Source organism: Mytilus californianus, unplaced genomic scaffold (assembly GCF_021869535.1).
Source record: "Mytilus californianus isolate M0D057914Y unplaced genomic scaffold, xbMytCali1.0.p SCAF_2, whole genome shotgun sequence".
Classification (NCBI taxonomy): domain Eukaryota; kingdom Metazoa; phylum Mollusca; class Bivalvia; order Mytilida; family Mytilidae; genus Mytilus; species Mytilus californianus.
Window position 1 is genome coordinate 56,224,873 of NW_026262668.1, and position 19,367 is coordinate 56,244,239.

The following is a 19,367-nucleotide window of genomic DNA, read 5'->3' on the forward strand; positions in this document are numbered from 1 at the left end:
TAATACAATGGCGGGAAGTATAAATACAGAGCCACACCAAAAGGATATTACAAAAAATGGACTAAACGGTAAAGGTTAAAAATATACAAAGACAAATAAACAGAACACTATAACACGTAATTAAGATGATAAACAACGTCAGTACCTAGAATCAATACTTTAAATCTACTAGTATTATGTATTATTTGTGAAGTTGATACGGAATATTTATCAACAAGGTCTTGATATCTTCCGATGAACTTTTTTAGGAAAGGACGAGATGTTCTGGTTCATCAACTTTCTGCTCAGACACTTGTGATATTTTATAAAGTCTGAGTAGCACCTGCAAGCTCTTGAAATTCAATATGCAGGTAAAGTTGGTATATTGCTGCTAAGGTGGCGGGGAATTTACAATTTTTAAATCGTCTCGTTTGTCATAGATTCTGGTACTGAGATGGTCGCTTATGTCAACTTCGAGGCACAAGTCTAAAAATGAGGCGTAGGAAGCCGTGCCTGTTGTTTCTTTAATTTCTAGTTCTCGAGGATATATTAATCGATCCCAATCATAAAAGTTTGGATTGTTATTAGAAAGAACATCATTTGCATCAATATATCTGAATGTGAAATTTAATGAACTGACTTCTTTGATCTTTTTGTTTTTGACAAGTGTATGAATGAACTCCGACTCATAAGAAATAAGAAGAGGTCGACAGTTCGTTCCCATAGGAATGCAGATAATTTGCTGAAAATGTCTACCTCCAAATTCAACAAATATTTTGTAAATCAGAAACTCCAGCATACTAAACACATGTTCCTTGGCGTAGCATGTTTTACCTTTTTTTCACTATTAACAAAATATGCCGTATGGTATCCCAAAGCAATAAATGTATAGCGTATACTACCATTTTTATATTGAAAGGCATCGTGAATTATTTCTTTAAGACGATTTTTCAATTTCACATGGGAAATGGTGGTATAAAGGGTTGAAAAAAAATTAAAAAAATCAAAGATTTTGATAGAATAAATTTCAGAGAAAGATAGGGAATTAAAATTATCCAGAAGTTCTTAAGAGTCTTTTAGAATCCGAATATGGTTAATACCACTACGTGAGTAAACAGTTTCACAGTATTTCTGAAGATCTTCTTTCACTGCGGACATATTTTTTGTCAATCTAATGGACAATTCCTTTGTAGAACATGCAGATGAGCCTACAATGTACCGTTGTTTGTACGGAATTTTGTGAAGTTTAGATATCCCATACAAACAAGGTAAGTCCTCAGATTTACTGTTCAGTGTTAAATGTTCATTGAAGCCATGAAGGACTTATGATTCGTCAAAATCTCATCCTTGTCAAACGATATGTTTTTGTATGTGGGATTATCCGAGTGCTCATTTATTCCTAATTCTTTTACAGGACAATCGTAGTAGTACGATTTACATATAAAAAAATATTATTTGAAGCTTTGTCCGCAGGAACAACAACATATTTATCGCACACAGTTTTTCAACTTTTGAATTTGACGTTTTATCAGAGACCTGATTGGTTTTGCCCATTCAGACAAAGTTTCCAATTCTAAGGGCAAAATAAGGGGAGAGCCTATTGATTTTTAGGGGCAAAAGTCACATTATAGCTTTTTTGTTTTGTTTGTTGCGACAGTATTTTCCGCTGCATTATACCCTTGTTAATGTTGAGATAATTACTTATTAGATTTGGGGAACAATTTGGAATAAACTTCCCGTTCCTTTGTAGCAATATTCAAGCAGCACCCGCGCATGGCGTTCATATCTCTGACCCATACGTTACTAGTGAGCTTGTTGACATTACAGAGTCTTTTAAGACAGCGACAACCGCCGACCCAAACATGGATTTGTTGTCCCACGATTGTGGTAATCCCTTTGTAGGTTCTGTGGTCGTCATCTCGAACCGATTGACCGTTAATGCCAAACAGTTTCATATTGGTGCAATAAATTTGTAAAGATGGTCCGCCATATTTCCAAGAAGATTGTGTTCTACTGGGAGATGAAATATACCCAAATCGCCACACTTTAGTAACATCATTTACAACACACACGATCAATCTTAATCCGGAAAATTTTCCGAAAAAATGCCGAAAAATTAATCGTTTTGACATTGAATACAGAATCATGTTGAACAGCAAATTGGTGAATTATAAAACTATAAAGATATGAATACATTGTGGAGGCATCCACGATCAAAATTTCCAGACATTGTACATACATTGCCAAAAGACGTAAACATTGTTTGATCACACATTTACTTTAAATTTCATCGAGGAATGTAGTATTTTAACAGGCTGTAACAGAAATTTGAAAATTAGAACAAATTATTTAAGCCATCAGTATATGTTTTATTTATAGAAATTCATAATGAATCACTTATCAGTAAGCTAAACAGTTTATGCACTGGTAAGTAAAACAGTTAAACGTATAGAGAAATATCAACTGGATGCATATATAAGTATAAAAATAAGGAGATGACAACTATCCACCAAGGTTCAAATAAAGTAGGTTGTTTTAGCATGTGTACATGTAAGTTAGTTACAACAATCTTTTACTCTCTTCCTCGACTGTGACATTACCCGAGTCTTTAGTTTTCTATGTAGTGTTTTGTCCTTTCGTCGTATTTGTTTTGTTGTCAGTTAGTTTCTCTTCTACTAATGCGTTTTGGATAATCTTTTGGCATCTTCTGTCTTTTTTAGAAATCCAATACGCAGCTTGGACCTAGAATGTTATTTGATTTAAGCTTCATCATTATCATTATGACGACACGATCAGATACAATTTTAGTATCAATGTAGTATATTCTGTATTGTAGATCATTGTACAGTGCAATATTGTTGTCAAACAACATTGTATAATTTTTCGAATAGAACAAACACAAAAGGCGTCATTTAAAGTATTTTTTCTCAAGTTTTAATATTGATGATGTTTTGTAATCTGTATAAAATATAGCTTTGAATTATTCAATATTAACAATAACTTTCAAGCATTTGTTGAAGAAAACGTCTGAAGGTTTTAAAAGCTTTTCATCAGCTACAACATATTTTGCATTGAGAAGATGGAAAGCTTTGTTAACTTTATGACACAATTGACAGTTACTTTTAGACCATGGAAGATATCTAGGCGTTGAAAGTATATGACTCTTTTAAAATCGAAATCTTGAAGCACAATGAGCTATGGAGACTGTCATTGTCTGTCTGAATCTTTACAAAAATCGATAAAACAACACGTATTTATTTGTAAAATCAGAGATTTTTTTAAGTCAATAGTATAGTTATAGGGAGTTGGTAAAATCCCTGCAATTGTTAAGAATTACTTAGCATCACTGAAAATATTGCTAAAGATTTTGTTAGATACTAGTATCTAATTTAGCTATTCAATCCATTTAAATCTCATGAATATATTAGAAACATATTTTTTTCTAAACCAGAATAGCATGTTTGAACTTTTTTATCAACCGATAACCTTTTTTCTAAATAAGAATAACATATTTGAACTTTTTTATCATCAGATAACCTGTTAAAACTTTTTTGAGAGACAATGATTATGAATAAAAGGCATGTTTACAGTTACAAAGATAACAAATTGCTGTTGAACTATTTTGGGATGATGTCTACTGTTACACAATTACCCTTCATCTTTGCATACAATTAAAATAGATTAAGATATTTTACATTATCTAAGATATGATTTAAATTCATTGGCATGTAATTAATCACATTACTAATGGTTAAATTGGTATTTCTATGCTCCAGCTAGGGGCATTATGTTTTCCGGTCTGTGCGTCCGTTCGTTCGTCAGTCCGTCTGTCCCGTTTCAGGTTAAAGTTTTTGGTCAAGGTAGTTTTTGATGAAGTTGAAGTCCAATCAACTTGAAATTTAATACACATGTTTCCTATGATATGATTTTTCTAATTTAATGCCAAATTAGAGTTTTGACCCCAATTTCACGGTCCACTGAACATAGAAAATGATAGTGCCCGCTTCAGGTTAAGTTTTTGGTCAAGGTAGTTTTTGAAGAAGTTGAAGTCCAATCAAATTGAAACTTAGTACACATGTTTCCTATGATATGATCTTTCTAATTCTAATGCCAAATTGGAGTTTTGACCCCAATTTCACGGTCCGCTGAACATAGAAAATGAGAGTGCGAGTGGGGCATCCGTGTACTATGGACACATTCTTGTTTTAACTGTTATGACCCGTCTATTTAATAAAAATGCATGTCGAAGTATGTATTTTGGTACAGATATTTTCTCCTTTTGTCTTTATCATTATAATATTGTGTGGGTAGACATAACTTTGCCTATGCAGGAAACTAAAATGACAATAACTTACTGATAGTTTAGATTTTTAATTTAATTCCACTTTAACAAGGTTTACCTCATTTCCAGATAGTCAGTGTTAAATAAAATCTATTTAATAGCATCCAAGGTGTAATTTAAACAAAATTGATATGTTTTATTCTAAATTCCCTGATTTGAACCAGTGAATCTATAAAAAATTTCTCAGATATCACAGGGATTTTGTAAAATTCCTAGTCCAAAACCAGGGGTTTTATAAATTCCCTTATCAATTAAGTAATTATACAATACTCTTGCAAGGATTATATAAAATCATTAGTTTTACAAATTCACCTTAACATATAGACCAATCAAAACCCTTGTTATCCAGTGTGTATATACATGTGATCACCATGAAAAGAGGATAATAAAATTGAGAATGGAAATGGGGAATGTGTCAAAGAGACAACAACCCGACCATAGAGCAGACAACAACCGAAGGCCACCAATGGGTCTTCAATGCAGCGAGAAACTCCCGCACCCGGAGGCGTCCTTCAGCTGGCCCCTAAACAAATATGTATACTAGTTCAGTCATAATGGACGTCATACTAAACTCCAAATTATACACAAGAAACTAAAATTAAAAATGATACAAGACTAACAAAGGCCAGAGGCTCCTGACTTGGGACAGGCGCAAAAATGCGGCGGGGGTTAAACACGTTTTTTGAGATCTCAACCCTCCCTCTATACCTCTAGCCAATGTAGAAAAAAAACAAACGTACAACAATATGCACAGTAAAACTCAGTTTAAGACAAGTCCGAGTCCGATGTCAGAATAAGAAACAAAAGAAAATATAATAAAATGACAATAATACATAAATAACAACAGACTACTAGCAGTTACTGACATGGCAGCTCCAGACCTCAATTAAACTGATTGAAAGATTATGTCTTCATCATATGAATATGTCGATATATATAACCCTAGTGATAATATAAGTTTAAGCCTTTTCAACAAGGTGCAGTCCAAACGACTTGGCAATTTCTTCATTAAACATAAATGTCAAATGTTTTAAATCGACTAATATTTTAGACTTAAGAGAAAGAAAACATGTCAAGTAAACAACAAAGATTTAAATTGAGATTGATGTTTGAAGAAACACAGACAATGGCAAAACAGAAAAACATAAAAAAAAAAAGAGACATTAAAATTTTAAAACAGTCTAAAGATTGAACGGGGTCGCCCCGCTTTTCCGAGACCCATAGGTCCGACAACCCATTAGTCCGACACCCCTATACTCCGACACAGATCGAAATTGGAAATATAATTCATAGAATCAGTAGACGTGGTATCTGAACTAGTGTCCCTTCTGGTATGTACGAAATATCCTGATCCTATAAACATACGGCAATCTACAACCTTGTAATATTTTTCATTTACAAATGTAAAGTGTGATCTAACTATTTCTTAAAGAAACACTCGGCTAAAAGGAAATTTGATTGATTGATTTCTGTTTTCTTGACGTCCAGTGGCCAATATATCATGCATGTTCAGGACGAGAACAAGTTAACAATTAATACAACAGGTACAAGTCCTGTAATAGGACATCGACCGGTGTGAATGGCGGGAAATTTTGACTGCCATTGAGAAATGCGAGTATATTTGAGAGGGACAGAAATTTATCTTTGCAGCAGGCCAATTACGGATCCGTACTGTATACAGAGCGTTGCACTCTCTATATACGAGGCATCGGATTTAACGTCCCAATTCTGACCGATTGTGGCTGCGTATTTATATAGATCCCGCACAGACGAACGGACATCCCACTTTAGCAAGTGTTTAATGCCAGTCGGAAAAAGACAAAAAGTGAACATATTTCTATACCCCGTTACCCTTGCGATGAATTTTATCCAAGCATATTGTTTTCCATTTATCTACACTGAATTTGAATTTAAAGATCGAAAACTTAAAATAAATGATATTTTTTGGTTCTATATTGCATACTTAATAAAAGTTGTTAATCTTAATTAAAACGGATGGTATACCTTCAGAATGGACTTACAGTGAATATTTACTATATATACATTTGAAACTATAGTCGTTTAGCAAACAAAACTCTGTCAATCATGTAATAAAGTCTGGGAGTGTACTTTGAAAGCAGTGATTTAAATTTTTTATTGCATATTCATTTAAAATCAAACTATTAAAAACAAAATCATACTTTATCGATGTTATGTTTTTTTTCATCTAAACATATAAAAGATTATTGGTCAACAATGACACAGAAATAAAAGGAAATTTGTACACGTACAGAAATGTAACAAACACAATATTTTTATGCATTTCTAACGTGCTGCTAATAACGGGCATATAATTTCGACTTCGAGTCGACCAGTCTTTGCTCCTGCTTTTAAATATCGTTTGTTTGGCATAGAAGTAGCAAATACCATAGTCATTTGTTTGAGCCGATCGAAAATTGACCTGGCGTCCTCCTATACTACGCGAGACGAGCACGACACCACTGGTGCGGCTGTATATGGAAATAATATGAACTTGAGTTCCTGTCCAAAAATTAAAAAAAAAAATAAAAAAAAAATAGGACAAGGCAGCCAAAGAAAGCCTGAACAGAAAGTAATGTACTAGTTTGTCTCCTATTCAGACAAGGGGAACTATATTGTTTTACAATAAATTCTTCTTATTCTTTTTATGCTTTAAAACTGCTGTATGTTTTGATTTAGGTTAGATGTTTAGAATGTGGGTATATCAACACAAGAAATGTGTGGCTTGTGATCCCTTCTAATGCATAGCCTTCAACTTTTCCCCTAACCTCACCTCACCTATCCTCTTCATGCCGGTCGCCATTTAAGGTCCTGATATATTTTTTTCCATTTCACACGGTCTTTACCTGCTGTTCTTGCTATAGCCCAGCTGTTCCATCCGAGTGATGTTCGTTCTGTCTCTACAGTCCGTCTCCAGGTGGTTTTGGGACGTCAAACTTTCTTTTTTCCCTCTGGTTTCCATGTCAGTGCAACTGAACATGTACTGTTGGTATCCATGTGGAGGTTTTCGTTTGATATAGTATTGGGCCATCTTATTTTCAGTATCTGTCTCAGACATCCTTTTTGGAAGGTGTTCAATTTCTTTTTGTTTTGTTCAGTTGTTTTCCAGGTTTCACATCCATACAGTAGGACTGATAAGACTAAGCTGTTAAATAACCTGACCTTGCTTTTAAATGACAGTACTGATGATCTCCATATTTTTCTTAACCTGCTGAATTGGCCTTTAGCTTTCTTGAACCTGTTGTCCATTGTCACAGCCACCTTTTGTTGTAACTATTCCTTCTAGATAAATGAAGGTATCGACATCCTCTAGGTCTTTCTTGTTTAACTTCACCGGGTTGTTATTTGTGGTGTGTATCCGCATTACTTTTGTTTTAGTTGACTTTAGTCCTATTTTATTGGCAAGTTTACTTGTTTTTAGCTGTATATGTTGGAATTTGGAAGATAGAAGTGCTAGGTTGTCAGCATAATCAAGGTCTTCTAGTTTGGTGGTAAATTTCGATCTATTCCTATTTCATGATCATTAATTGTTTGCTTCATGACATGAGCAATGGCTTACAGAAATAAGAAGCCAGACATCATGCATCCTTGGTTTACTCCTGTTTTACTTTAAACCATTCCGAGTGTATTCCTTCGTCTATGACTGCACTCTCAAATGAATCGTAAAAGAATTTTATAACTGTGATGAGTTTGTCTGGGATGTGATAAGCTTTTAAGATGGACCATAAGCTTTCCCTGTGGATGGAATCAAACGCTTTTTCAAAGTCTACAAAGTTGATGTATAAAGGAGCATTCCATTCAGAACATTGTTCTATGATGTTTCTTAAAGTGAAGAGTTGTTCGGTAGTGCTTTTCTCCCTTCTGAAGCCAGCTTGTTCTTGTCTTAGCTCTTCATCTATTCCTTCCTGTATTCTTTGGATGATGATTTTTGTAAATTACTTGGCACAGAAAGTAGTGTTATGCCTCTATAATTATCGCAACATGTTTGAGCTCCTTTCTTTATTATTTTAACAAAAAGATCTTTACTCCACTCCTTTGGTATTTCATCTCCAATCCATATCATATTGTAAAGCTTAAGCAAATATTTAGTGGTTGTTATTGTATCTGCTTTTAGTATCTCAGCTGTTATGCCATCTATGCCTCCTGATTTCCCATTTTTCAATCTTTTCAAGGCTTTTGTAATTTCCTCTTTCCTAATTGGACCGGTATCTATCTCTCTTTCCTCGATTTCATAGTTAAAATTGATGTCAAATGGTATTTCCGGTTCAGGTCTGTTCAAGACTTCTTGAAAGTGTTCTTTCCATCTTTTAAGTTTTTCGTCATGGTTAGATAATAGATTTCCAGACTTGTCTATGATGACTTGAGGTGGTTTCTGTTTTTCATTGCAAATTGTTCTTGTAACTTCATATACTGTTTTCATCATACCATTGTTTGCTGCTTTTTCTGCTTCTTCAATTAATTTGTCTGTCCATTGCCTCTTGTCATTTTTTATACTTTTCTTAACCTCCTTGTCCTTGTCACTATACTTGGCATTTAAACTGTTCTTAACTCTTTCTGATCTACTGTTGTAAGTTTTTTCCTTTAGTTGTCTTCTCGCATCTACAAGTTTCCATGACTCATTGGTGATCCAAGGCTTATGCCCACGCTCTTTGAAACCTATGGTATTAGTTGCTGTTTCTTTATAGCATTTTATTATTCCTTCCCAGAATGTTTCTATGTCCTCTAGTTTGTCTAAGAGTTGGAACTTGTTCTTTAGCTCAATTGAAAATGTTTTTCTTACTTCTGGACGTTGTAGTTTGGTGGTATCGAATCTCTTCCTTGTAGTATCTGTTACTATTTTGTGTTTCTGAAGTTGTATTCTTAATTTGCATTTGAGGAGTTCGTGATCGCTGCCAATGTGTGCTCCTCTCATTGCCCTTGTGTCCAGTATTGAAGTTCTGTGTTGTCTAGTAACAAGAATATGGTCTATTTGATTTTCTGTTTTCTTGTTAGGTGATATCCATGTTACTTTGTGTTTGTCTTTATGTTGAACGATTGTGCCAGTAATGACTAAGTTGTTCCTTTGACAAATATCAAGGAGATTTTCTCCATTTTCATTCCTTCTTCCTATTCCATGCCTTCCCATGATGTTCTCATGACCTGCATTGTTCATCTCAACCTTTGCATTAAAGTCTCCCATTACTAAGAGGATTTCATGTTTATGTGTTCCTGCTTTGACTCTATCTAGCTGTTCTATGAAGCTTTCTTTTGTTTCGTCTGTAGCATCGTTGGTCGATGCATATAGAGTGATGATACTAATTTTAAGGGTTGTTGTGTGAAATCTGGCATACATTAATCTCTCAGTGATTGGCTTCCATTCAATCAGTGCCTTTTTTGCTCGGTTTGACAGCATCATTTCAACTCCTGCCTGATGAAATCCATCATTACTGCCTGAGTATAATAAAACTTTACCATTTTGAAGTGTAAGCTTTCCACTGTCTAGCCATCTGACTTCGTTTAAGGCTAGTATTTCTATATTGTATCTGTCCATTTCCCTCTCCACTTCTGCAGTTTTACCTGTGGCATACATAGTTCTTACATTCCAACTGCTTAAAAGTATATTTTCTTTTGGTGTACACAAGGGTGTCTGCTGTGGACTTCCCGTGGGCTTTCATCCACCAGCGTCATGTTTCTCAAACCATGTTGTACACCAGAGGTGTTATCCTCATGCTGATTTCTTAATGTATCTTGGGTTTCCGTAATCATCAATTTTTTACTCTGCCTGGTGATTAGCCATACGAGAAACCTACTACCTATAGGATGGAGTTTTGTTGTCTATGTTTCCTTCCTAAAGACGATTGCCTGCCATGGCTGACGAGCTCTATCTTCCAGGCTTTTCTTTTTGGGTCTGCTCCCATAGCCTTTGATTTTCCCAAATATAACGACAAGGCAGCGGTGTTATTTACCCATAGCTGGAGCAAGGTTGATGAGTGCAAGGGCATGTCCACACGCCGTTGGGCCTACACACTGCATCTCTGGGGCCCTTGCTGCTCCGAGATTCTCTACAATAATGCCTAGGATGCTAGATCCTAGTTATTATGTGCTGTTGCGGGGAGGCATTGTAGAAGTCTTGAATAGTGTAGAGGCTATGTAATGGCAGAAAGACTTACGCACTCGGCTTTCTTTTCACCTGCAAAGCATGCTAGCCAGCGGTGATAGAGAGCCTATGGCTCTAACCACATTAGACGCATACACAATCCTATAGTACAGACCACCAGCACACCTTCAACTTTTACACTGTGTAAAATCATTAATGTTTTTGGTAAATAAGTCTGTCCGGGCCATTCTGTGAAAATACAAAAATTTTGGCAAGTAAGCGTGTCCGGGCCTGAAATGTCATGATTTATTTGCATCGTGAATGTCCAAAAAGCGTTCATCTGAATTTACCTTGGTGTCTTAACTTTAGAATAATTATTAACAATTGCTTAATATCAGTTTATTTTCTTATTAGTTCTTTCTGACAACAAAATAGGATGACCAGAAATATTGTGATTTCTTGGTTTTCTTCCAACTAGACAGTATAACCCTTGGCAAAGTGGGGCGTCCGTTTGGCTGTGCGGGATATTCAAATTCGCAGCCTCGCCCGGTCAGAATGGTGACTTAAAATCCGAAACCTCATTTAAAGAGAGTGCCCCACTCTTTGCATTTTGAGATCCCTTACAACAACTCTTTGAGGGGTCCGAAGGTGACGGTCACTGACCTTTTGTGAGGCCAGATTTGTCTACCTATCCAATATACCCTCATTTTCCGTCGGCATTCCAAATTTCCCGCCACCATTCAAATCGACCTCTTTACATGACTTGCTTATTGTATTTAAAGATGTTTTAATTAGTCATGCATGCACTATTTGACACTGGACGTAAAACAAACAACAATGAATCGATATTGGTTATTTTTTTTAATTCTCGGCTATAGCTTTATACATATGAGGAGTTGTGGCATATACAGCTATTAAGAAATAAAAAGTCATTGGTCCGTTAGGATCTGACTTTTTTTTTCACAACACGAAAACATACTGATTGTATACAAAACTCCAATAACCTTATGATCTCACCGTTTGTCGTTTCGAGGAAAATTATGAAATAAATTATATCATAACCCCATTGTATTGTTATTTTCACAAGAGTCAATAGCATCCTCACGGTGATAGCGTCAACCAATGATTAGAGTATTACTTGGAAAGGAAGTCATTGAACCAGATAATCCCATTGTTTGAAAAAGAGCGAAATTACGACACAAAACTTCAAGACACGTGTTCTGTCCGAATATAAATATTGGTACCTACATAAACATACAGACTCCCTTTTAAAAAAATTCTCAAAAAAGAAGTTTAAATTGAGTCAACCGTTTTTTTAACTTTTTATCGCTTGAGTTTTAACAGAAAAAAAACGTGCCCGCCTTATTCACTCATACTAGCATCGTGTAAGTAGCAACGCTTCATTTGTTTCTTTATTACTGCGTCCATTTTAACCTTTATCTAAGAGAATCTAAGTAATTCGACAACACTTTACAATGTACTTTGTGCTTTAAGTTACGCTGGTGATGAAATTCTACTTCTTTAGTCCTAATAAATCAACCTAGTATCTTGATAACTTGCATCACTTGTTCCCACGAAGGACAAGGTCCTCCTCTTCATATTGAACGACCATATAATTAATTATTTGGCTATCTGATATATGTATAAAAATAAACACTTTTTATTTCTATTCCAATGTAGGACTAATGGGGTGTCGGACTATTGAGATTTACGACCAATAGGGTTTCGGACTATTTGGGTGCCGAACAAATGGGATGTCGGACTATTGGGGTGTTGGATTAATGGGGTGTCGGAATATCGGGATTGCTCTGATTGAACATCACACATACACTTTTAAAATGAGTGAAATCAGATTTTTCAGACGTATGAACAGCCCTAAGTTAATGAGTGGTGCCTATCGTGTTCTCATTCCACGCCAAAAACCCGCTGAATCATCGAATTTTCAAGTAAGTGACAATCGAGGAAATTATGACATTAATGTAATAAAGCAAAATGGAATACATCTAGTGTTACCAGGTAGGGCACAGTTATGCCTCATTTCAGGATAATCTGGATATCAAATAATTGCAATAGTAAACACCTTTTCTAATCGCGCAATGTGAATATTAGGTGACAAAGAGGTATACGTCAACTAGATGTCAACTAGATGACAACTATAAGGGTTGTGGATATTCAGGTCAATATTGTCACGTGTACTTCATTTTTGCCTCAGAAAACCCAAACTCCGAAACAGTGGTAACGTCTTTTTCTACGTTGACTTTACGTGATAGTTTATCAAAGCAACGTCACCGCTGTTTCGGAGTTTGCAGAAAACCCAATGTTCAGTGGCTTCCATAAGCAGCAAATATCTTTCAAGAATATCCTGGTGCGACATACAAGTCCTGGGTATTGTTTAAAAAAACACATTTAATATGTATGTGCAGCTAGAAGTTTTCTCTATGATTATAAAAAGTTTACACTAGGAAAAGTAATCTCTGTTCTCGAAACGGTCAATTTTTAAGCTGTTATCAGTGTAATGTCAATTTCTGGGTGTAGGTCATGGTATGAAGCAAACTCAGCGTTCTTTCAAATTCAATAAGATAGATGCGATTAACATTGTCAAGTAACAGAACATATTAAGTGGAACATGAAGTTGAAATGCTAGTTTTTCCTTCTTCAGAGGAAAACACTATAAGAAATAAGCCTCATTAGAATAAATACATTGGTAAATTTGAAGATGAGCACAATTGATACCCTTAAAAAGGCTCAGATATCTATTGAAAATATGTTCACAAAAATCGACAAATCATGCTGATGATGTTTGTTTCAAAGAACTAATATTTAAATTACATGTTTTTTTTTTTTTTTTTTTTTTTTTTTATCAAGATCCAATACTTCTTGAAACAAATTATAATAATTATTTCTTTAAGCTTGATTAAAATTTGAAATGAGGTTACTTGTGGAAGGCTGTAGTTGTTAAGATTCTCGTCCTCTTGGTGTCTGGTGGATATTTTTTCTCATTTACAATCATACCAGATATCATCATTTTCATATTGTGTAAAATAATAATAAATGTTCTCTTGCCGATAAATAAAAGGAGGGCCTTGTTTGTTTGTACTCGGTAGACATTTTGATGTTTGTTTGTACTCTGTAGACATTTTGATTGATATAGAATCCACGTCTTACAATAGGTAGTTTCACAAAAAACCCAAAACCTGTTTTAGTGATGGAAGAAATATTTCATATCAAAAGTTTGATCGAGTAATATAATGATATATGTTGGTAAAAAAGATATTGATGATTTACTATCATCTTATATCTTTTTATATTAAAATTATTGTCCACGCCCCATGTGCAGTTTGAGAATTTCCATCAAAGCTAAATTAATCATTGAATCTGAATCTGTCTAGGGCATGCTTCCCTTTTCACAATTTAAGTATAATAACAGAGAACATCTGTTTGTATAAATTGTGTCTTACGGTTATTGAAAATTTACAACTTTAAAGAGGTGTCACTGAAAAGAGTTTTCTACCATAATAAAATTGAAATTTTATTGTTATCTCAAATTGGAATAACTTTTTTGGAAAAATGGCGTCAAATTTATAACAGACAGTGTGTTTGACACATGAAGATAGTCGGTAAGATAAATTCGTTACACGGTGTGCTAGTGACCTAATACGATATATATATGGGGTCATTAAATTCCATATGGGGATTCGAGCTTCGCTCTCACCCCATATGGAATTTACTGACCCCATATATATCGTATTAGGTCACTAACACACCATGTAACTAATAATATATACAACTTTTGTTACAACGCAAAAAATCAACTTTAAAAACTGTAGCTCTTCATACGTGAAAGTATGACACAGATTTGAGTCACATGATACGTTGTTTAGGAAGATAAAAATTAAGTACTGGATCAGACAAACATTTTTGAAAACCGAATGCATAAACCGTGAGATATTAACTTAAAAAGGCATACAGAGCTATCAAAACCGATTAAGTTTGGTTGAATGCGTTGCAACCTTTTTGTTAGTACATTTGATTAATTTAGCAACATACAATTTATAAACGCATGTGTGGTTCTTCTGTACAGACGGTACACTACGATATAATCTTATTCTAAATTCAACAAAATCAAAATCAATTGAATATTATCTCTAAATTCATCTTAACTGAAATTACAATGAAGATAATTTGTATAAACATAACATCTCGCTGATATATTCAATCTTGTTATACATGTAATATAGAAAACGATGAAATGTTCTGACTGTATTATTCACGATTTTTTCATCAGTTACTCATGTTACTATAATAGTTTTGTAATTGACGGGTAAACTGTCGCGGATATATTATCAGACTCAGTGCTTATACACGGAAATGATATCAATTTATCAATATTACAATCTGCAAATTGATATTTATTCAAAAAATAAAGACGGAATTTGACGAGTTTTAAATTTCAAGAAGGTTTTGAGAAAAAAAAACTTCCTTACGCATGATTTTTTTATTTAGAAATATCTCCTTAACTTTGGGAGTTGTATTGGCAGTTCTTGGTAATATAAAATCGAAAATGAAGAAATAACAGGTAGTTTTCGTGAAGGTCATTGCCTACGTGCATACTTGGTAAGACATACCGACAAACGCTGTCTTATTTCTAAATTAAATCAAATTACGGTGAAATTTGAATTTTGTATTTAATAATAGAGAAGTATGTAACGTGGCGATTTGGAGCTTATTATATTCATAGGCGTTTTTTGGTCAATGAGACTCATTTAGTTAATCTACATTTGGATATATGTACATAGGAGAATCAGTCCGTCGATTGCAATTATTGAAAAAGAGATTGGAAGGCCTATGCCATTCTTAGATGCATGAAATGATGTTTTTATTATGTACTTATATTTTGGTATTACCCAATGTCATGCTTTTCTGAGACTGTTTATGATGTCGTTGCACTAAATCCGTTGGAAATATACTTATTGATACTTTAGTCTGGGAGAACAAGATTTATCTATTATTTGTTATTAACTTTGAACTGACTTTCAGTAACTGTGAGTGTACTGTGAATCGGTACTTTGTGCCTTATGCCTTGATTTGAGTTTTTCTGATGAGTCGTCACACCATTTCCAACTGATTTTTACAATTTGTTCGTATGTTGTGCTGTTGCACCATTGTTCGAGGTTAGAGGTGAATTGGAAGCTCACAAACATGCTTATCCCCACAACGTTATATATTTACCAGTCAGTGACCTGTAATTCAGTGGTTGTCGTTGGTTGCTGTCTGTTATTATATCTGTTTTCTGTTTAGTTTATTGTTTTGTAATAAATTAGGCCGTTAGCTTTTTCGTTTGAATTGTTTCACATTTTGTCATGTAAATGTCGGGGCCTTTTATAGCTGACTATACGATATCGGTTTTGTTCATCGTTGAAGGCCGTACGGCGACCTATTATTGATTGAATCCACGTCATTTGCACTCTGTTGGATATTTGTCTCATTAGCAATCAAACCACATTTCGTTATTCAATATTTATTTCCGTTATTACAACGGAACTGGAACATTTTCGTTGTAATCTGAGACAAAAATATCTCATTATGGTCAGCCAAATCACGATGACTTCTACTCTACCATTTATAAGCATCAGTGCACTATATTGCTTGTAAGCAGCAACTCGCTACCCAGGAATTCATGATAGGAAAGGCAACCCCTGAAGTATAGTATTCATATGCTAGTGCCATGTTTATACATACAAACGGAAAGGTCACAATGAGAAAACTGATATCATCTCTTTTGTCCAAAAATTTAGTTCTCAACCGACCCTCATTGTCAATTTCTACATGTATATGTTATTCAAGATTGAACTGTATCTGTGATAGCCTTATTTCAGATTCAATAGGATAGATGCAATCAACATAGTCTTAAAGCTTTGGTGGATGGATGTAATTTATATAGCGGAACGAGAAATTAAACGACAGTTAGATAGTTTCTTTTCATTCCTTTGAAGAAGCTACTATATGAATTTCACTGTATACGAATAAATGAAAAAGTCGGGGGGGAAAGGAGCACGGTTAGTTCCAATAGGAATACCGGCTGTTTGTTAAAATAAAGTCCACCACTCGTAAAAATATGATGTCAATAAAAAAAAACACCATGCATCTTGATGTCAGTTTTACAGAACTGATAAAAATTTCTTCTACGTTCTCTTTGCTCCTCTTTTTATCGTAAATTTTGAAATAAACTGCTTTATTTTAAGGGTTTCCTGTCATCTTTTCATTTTAATTAGCAACTACTTATATTTAAGTCTGGAATTTAACGTTGTTTTTCTTTGTATGCTGAAGACATTGTAGATACCTTAGACTGAGTACGAATACAAAATGAATACTGATGATATTGAAAAGATACAAATGTTATGGTGGTAATTGTAATTGTTTATTATTTATTTCAACGGACCAGTTAAAATCTTCTTAATCAACGGACTTTCTCCTGTGTAACTCCATGTAGTCCTACATATTGGTGACACAATTGGGGATTTGATGATAAAAACACCAAATTTGGCATGGTAGTAGTTCTTGGAGTTTCAAACAATATAAGCTATGGAGTCAGGACCTACCTTGAAATTTCTATATGGCGGCTATTTCCAAGATGGGCGCCATACAATGTCAAAATCAACATATATCAATTATATAAGGTCACATTTAAGGTCAAATTTGGCATTGTAGTAGTGCTGGGTGTTTCAAAACTTTTAGCTATTGACCCACCTTTTAATTTCAATATAGCGGCTATTTCAAAGATGGCTGCCACAAAATATCAAAATCAACAAAGAACCCTTATATTAGTTCAAATTTGTCATGTTAGTAGTGATGGGTGCTTTGGACAATATTAGCTATGGAACCAAATTGAAATTTCAATATGGCGACTTTTTCCAAGATGGCCACCATAAGATATCAAAATCAACAAATATCCCTTTTAGAAGATTACACAGTGTTTTGTTTTGACGTACCTTCAGTAAAACTAAGTTCCCTATAATACAAAGTGAATGCCACATTTATATACTAAAGCCAAACATCAAAAGATTTGTTGGGAAAGTATAGAAAATCGTAACTATGGTACTATTCTTGCAGAACAGTAGTCTACAAAGAGGGATCACGTATAAACACAGGCGTTATTCCAATATTTAAGCTAGATTTAACTACAATGTATACCTCTCGACTAGAACAGTTTTCTTTATGATCAGCAGGAAGAGGACATAGTAATAATCTAAACAATTTCAGTAATGTCAGGCTTGCCAGGCAATTAACAAGGCAGGTGCTTGCTTCTTTTGTTTAATGACTATTTTGGTGTTGCAATTAAACAAGCAACCGCAACAATTTGTGTGTATGACAACGATACTTGAAAAAGCTGCACATGCAGGAAGTTCAAAAAGACATGATGTAGGCACAAGTCTATTCCACTGTCATTAAAACATTAGTAGATAATCGTTTGGCCAAATATTCAGATGCAGTCGAGTTATTCAATTGAGACAAATACGGCGCTATCCATTTTCACTTTTTGGCGGCCATTTTGAAAAAAAGATGAAAAGTCTAATATAACATGACGACTTACTAGAAACGTTGGATTATATTTAATATGTCTTGAAAATGTAAATTTTCTAACCCTGAAACTTGACTGAGTGTGAACTATTGAATTGAAACGTTTTTCATGACAAATGATAGGGTAAGACTTTTATCGGTACAAACAACACAGACATAGAAAAATTAAAAAGCACTAAGAACAACACTTAAAACGAAAGCAAAAGCAACACGAAGTCTTTTAAAACAAAACTAGGGGAGATCTTAGGTGCTCTGGAAGGGTATCTTTCACCACATAGGGAACCGGTCGTGTTGCTGATGTAAGTACAAACCTGGTGGTAAGTCTAATTCGGTAGGTCACATTCGGAAAAAAGGAGGGGACAGTCAACCAACTCGTGATGGCGTCCGTTAAATTTTCGAAGGGATGATTAAAACTCACCACTTGGAACTCTTGTTTTAATATTTGGAAAAAGATTCCCCTTTGGCGTCATCAACATACATTTAGAATATAGCAAAGTACTGTCGACCAATGAAATTGTAGGATTGGATACCTCTTAATTGTGAAGAATGAATGTAAATCATGTTCTTAGTAAGGGATTATCCTATTATTTGGGTCTATTTACAGTTCAAAACAAAGAGTTTCTATTAATGAGTTACAACTGCCCTGAAGCACATTTATCAGATTGAAAGAATTTATCACAGAGTGATTGAAACTGACTAAAAGTTGAATTGTGAAACAAACAAAAATCTCAAAATAAGTTGAAGTTCACTGGTGCAGTAAAATTGGTACCGTGAATGTTATTATGAAAATATTAATAACTTCAAATTACTATAAAATTAAACACTACCAAAGCAATGCAAAAAAAAGGAAAAAAATCTTTCAGATAAAAATAACCTAAATCTTTAGCTTTCCAAAACTTTGATTACTTGATCAGCGGTTGGGGAGAATAGTTATTTCCAATACATGTATTCCGATAAAAAAAACAGGAATTTAGTTTTGAACATATTAAAAATTCTTTTAAGGGCATTATTTTTGAACATTTCCCTGACATAATGAAACAGTATTTGATGTAAAAAGCCGGACCAAATTATTGGCTGTGAAATAAAATTTAGTTGTAACTCAAATGTATTAATTGATTTAAACTGTAAATAAAAAAAAGGATAATTCCTCACTAAAATATTACATGATTTACATTCATACTCACAATCAGGAAACATACAATTCCTACCTTTTCTTTCTACTGTTGTGTCACCTAATATCTATAACGCATTTTTTTTAAAATATTTCCCAAATGATAAGAAAGTCCTCACATCACTAAAACTAATCCATAAATGACATGCCGAAAAAGGAAGTCATGCATCAATTATAAACATTGCACTGACAATGAAACTAAT